The sequence below is a fragment of the Cavia porcellus genome, unplaced genomic scaffold (assembly GCF_034190915.1).
Source record: "Cavia porcellus strain 051 isolate PalLab524CR breed Dunkin Hartley unplaced genomic scaffold, mCavPor4.1 scaffold_1, whole genome shotgun sequence".
Classification (NCBI taxonomy): domain Eukaryota; kingdom Metazoa; phylum Chordata; class Mammalia; order Rodentia; family Caviidae; genus Cavia; species Cavia porcellus.
Window position 1 is genome coordinate 235,787,518 of NW_026947484.1, and position 3,707 is coordinate 235,791,224.

At 48.9% G+C, this 3,707-nt stretch overlaps 1 long non-coding RNA gene across 1 annotated transcript; it reads left to right on the forward strand.

Annotated features, from left to right (window-relative positions):
• Nucleotides 1–401: 401 nt before the first annotated feature.
• LOC106028334 (uncharacterized) lies at nt 402–3,448 on the forward strand. Its single transcript, XR_001201933.3, has 4 exons — nt 402–668; nt 1,037–1,105; nt 1,855–1,883; nt 3,137–3,448. It is a non-coding gene; the product is annotated as an uncharacterized LOC106028334 (long non-coding RNA).
• The last annotated feature ends 259 nt before the right edge of the window (nt 3,449–3,707 follow it).

Genomic DNA, 3,707 nt, shown 5'->3' on the forward strand with positions numbered 1-3,707 from the left:
GTGCTCGATGGTGAGAAGCGGACAGGTCAGGATAGCTGCTGTCATAGCCCCAGGTGAGGGTCCTGGCTCTGCTCCTGGGACCCCCCAGAAGTGCCTGCTGAACTAACTGGCCTGAGCTGTTCTGGTCCTGGCCCCTTCCAGGGAAAGAGAAACGAGCCCAGGAACAAAGCTTCCACAGGTAGAGCCGTGTTTACACTGGTGGCTGCTGATTAGGTTTTGCAGCCGGGAGCCGCAGCGCTGCAGTAGCAGAAGCCCAGCCGCAGAGGCCTGCTCAGACGCGCCCGGGAGGGTGAAGCGCCCAGGCAGACCTCATCCGGGCCTCACGGACTCTGGGCCCATCACCGAGCCCCTCCTGGGCTCCTTCCGGTTTCTCTTACGTCACTTCCGGCGCGGCGCCTCCAGTTCCGGTCTGACTGACATCATGGCCCTCCTTCAACCCCATTCTTACTTCCTGCCCTGTCGTTGCTCTGTAAAATCGTGTGATTCTAATTCTCTTCCCCGCTGTCTGCCCTTCTAGAGTCTAGACTGCAGTTTTGGGCTGTTTCGTTGACTTCTGTGTTCCTTGTCCCAGGACAAGGCCTGGGAACAGTCTCAGTAAATACATGTGGATCGAATGAATAAATACATGAACGACAGCTGTCCCTGCCCCACCCCCAGCCCTCGCGGAGGTGAGCGAGCCTTGTATTTAACTCAGTTTTCTAAATAACTTGAAAGTGCTGCGATTTTTTTTTTATTTATCCGTTTTAAACATCTTGTGGTTTCTTTGGCGCTCTAGGACTATGTAAATATTGTTTACAACAAATCTGCTCTGGTTACATTTCCTTTTTTACAAAGCTTGCTGTCTCTCTCCCTCTTCCTGCAGCTTCTAATTGCTTGTTTCATTCCCTGCAATGTTTATTATTATTATCATAATTCAGATAATTTTCCAATGTTGCACCATTTGGGGTTCATAGGAGGCCCCCCATGGTACTTATCACAGTTTGTAATTATGCATTTATTGGTTGTTTACTTTCTTAAATGTCTGCCTCTTCCACAGGGACACAAAATACAAAATGTCTGGTTTCCGCGCGTGTTCTTGGCACTTGGCAACTGCTCTGATTGTGTGGTAGGTCCTCGATTCATAATTCTTGAATACATGAGGAGTAAACACATACATGGTTGCAGTGGGTGATTGGTTGGAAAGCTATAGAATGTATCTACAATGGAATCATATTCAGCATTTAGAAGTTATGACTAGCAGCTGGCTGTGGTGGTGTACACCTGCAATTCTAGCACTTTGGGAGGCTGAAGCAGGAGGATCGGATTTCTGAGTCCTGCCTGGGCAATGTGGTGAGACTATGCCTTAGAACAAGAAATAAAAAAGGGCTGGAGATGTATCGGGGGTAGCGTGCCTTAGGCTCTCTCCCCATCCTTCATTCAAAAGAAAAAAGAATAAAGGGGATTGAGTACTCAGATGGAATACTCCCCATCATCACTGTTTTGGTTACGGTTGCTATAGTACCCTCAAAACCAGCAGCTTCAGGATAATATGGACGAGGGGTTTATCTCCACATTACTGTTTTTAAAAATTCGTTGGGCAGCAGGTGTGGTGGGATGGTGCCCCACACCTGTAATTCCAGCACTCTGGGAGGCTGAGGCAGGCGGATCACAAATTTAGATCAAGCCTGGGCAACTTAGTGACTTAGTAAGACCTTGTCTCAAAATAAAAAATGGAAACAGGGTTGGGGATGTAGCTGAGTAGTGGGTTTCAAGCCCCAGCATGGAAAAGATTTGTTTTTCTCAGTAACTTAATGCAGCTGTTTTCTTATCAGTAGTGTTAGAACTCAGTTCTCTTCTGTCTCTGTCTCTTCTCAGGGATTGAACCCAAGGCCCAGCGAATGCAGGTGAGTGCTGTACACTGCTGTGTTACCCCTCCGGCTCTCTGCATCCTTCTTTTGTTATGTAACACTGCTTTTGTCTTTGCTCATGCGTTCTTCCTTCTTTGAACAATGCCAAACATGCCAGACTCTGTTCTTCATGTGACGTGCCTTGTTGATGCCTTGCAGACCCTAGCTCTCAAGGAATCCCTAACCCGCTCTATCTGAGGGCCAGCCTTGGCATCTGTAGGCCTCACTGCAGACGGTGGGCAGCATGGAGGCCAGCCGTGGGGGACAGCGGCTGTGGGGGACAGTCCCCTGCCCGTGGCAGCCTCCCTCCTCCCTCCCTTCACCCCAGGGCCGTTCCATGCCATTACCAGGCCCTGGCCATCATTAGGGTCTGAACATCTGTGTCCCGGAGTCTAGGGCTGCGGGCCTTTGTTTCTGCCCACTTCTGAGTGTGGTGGGCTGAAGGCCACCAGCACAATGGCAAATGGCTGGCTGCTGCGCTCTGCTGAAAGCCGGCCCCTCCCGAGGCCTGCTCCCTCCAGCAGCATCAGGGAAATCTGCTCTTCAAGCCAGGCCCAAGCAAGCTGCTTGCCCTTCAGGTCCACAGGCCTTTGAAAAGCAGGAAGACGCTAGAGATGGAACTGGCCTTTTGTCTCATCCTCCCTCCCTGTCCCTTCCCTGTTCTCTCTCTGTCCCCTCCCATGCAGGCCAGCTTCCTCAGGGAAACAGCGGGCCTGGGCCTCCGCTGCTCCTCGCTCCCCCTCAGCCTTCAGGGTTGGGGCCTCCTCTGCCGATCTCAGACCTTGAGGTCGAGGCCAGGACGCCGACTGCTCTGGGGACATCACCGCAGGCCGAAGAGGGCCTGATCCTGCCGGGGTGGCTGGGCTACAGGGGAAGCTCTGTCCTTTGCAGAATTCACTGCTCTGAAAGGTACCAGGCTGGCCAGTGGTATACAGAGGATACGGAGGGCAACTGCCTTCACGTGCAGACCTCACTGGCATCAGGAGACGACATTTCTCTGATTCCAGAAGGTTCCCTCACATCTTTCCCAGTCCACCCCTCACTCTCCTAAGGTGACTTTTCACCTGATTTTCTTCATTACAGATGAATCATTGAACCGTACTCTGGACCTCTTCTGACTTCTTTCCCTCGATAACATGTTTTTGAGATTTGTCTGTGTCATGGCCTTGTGTCAGCAGCCTGTTCCTTTCTTTCTGTCCAATTTTCTTGTTATTATCTTTTGAGACAGGTTCTTTTTTTTTTGGTACCAGGTATCAAACTCAGGACCTTGCACTTGCCAGGCAGGCACTTGTGCCTTTGTGCTATATCCCAGGACAGAGACGGATTCTATGGCCTTGAGCTAGGGAGCCTCCTGTCTCAGCCTCCCTAGTGCTGAGATTATAGACCCACACCACTGCATCCTAGTATGGTAATTTGTTTCTTTTTACTGCTGAGTAGTACTTGTTATATAAATACACTGCATCATTTTAAAAATTTATTATATCACATCTTACCTATTCATGTGCTGATAGACATTTGTTTCCAGATCATAATTATTTTGAATAAAGTTGCTGTAAACATTCCTGTATTGTAATCGTTACACTACAACATGTACTTTTTGTGAAAGACTTTTTGTGAACATGGGGGTTTCATTCCCTTGGATAAATGCCTAGGAATAGAATACCAGGTTGTATGATAAAATTTTAAAGAAATTGACAACTGTTTTCCCAGCCTTGAATCGTTTAGCACACCTACCAGGGGTGTGTGAAGGTTCCACTTTTTCTGCAATCTGGCTTGTTTTCTGTTTTTGTTGTTGTTTTAAATTAATTTTATCACATTTTA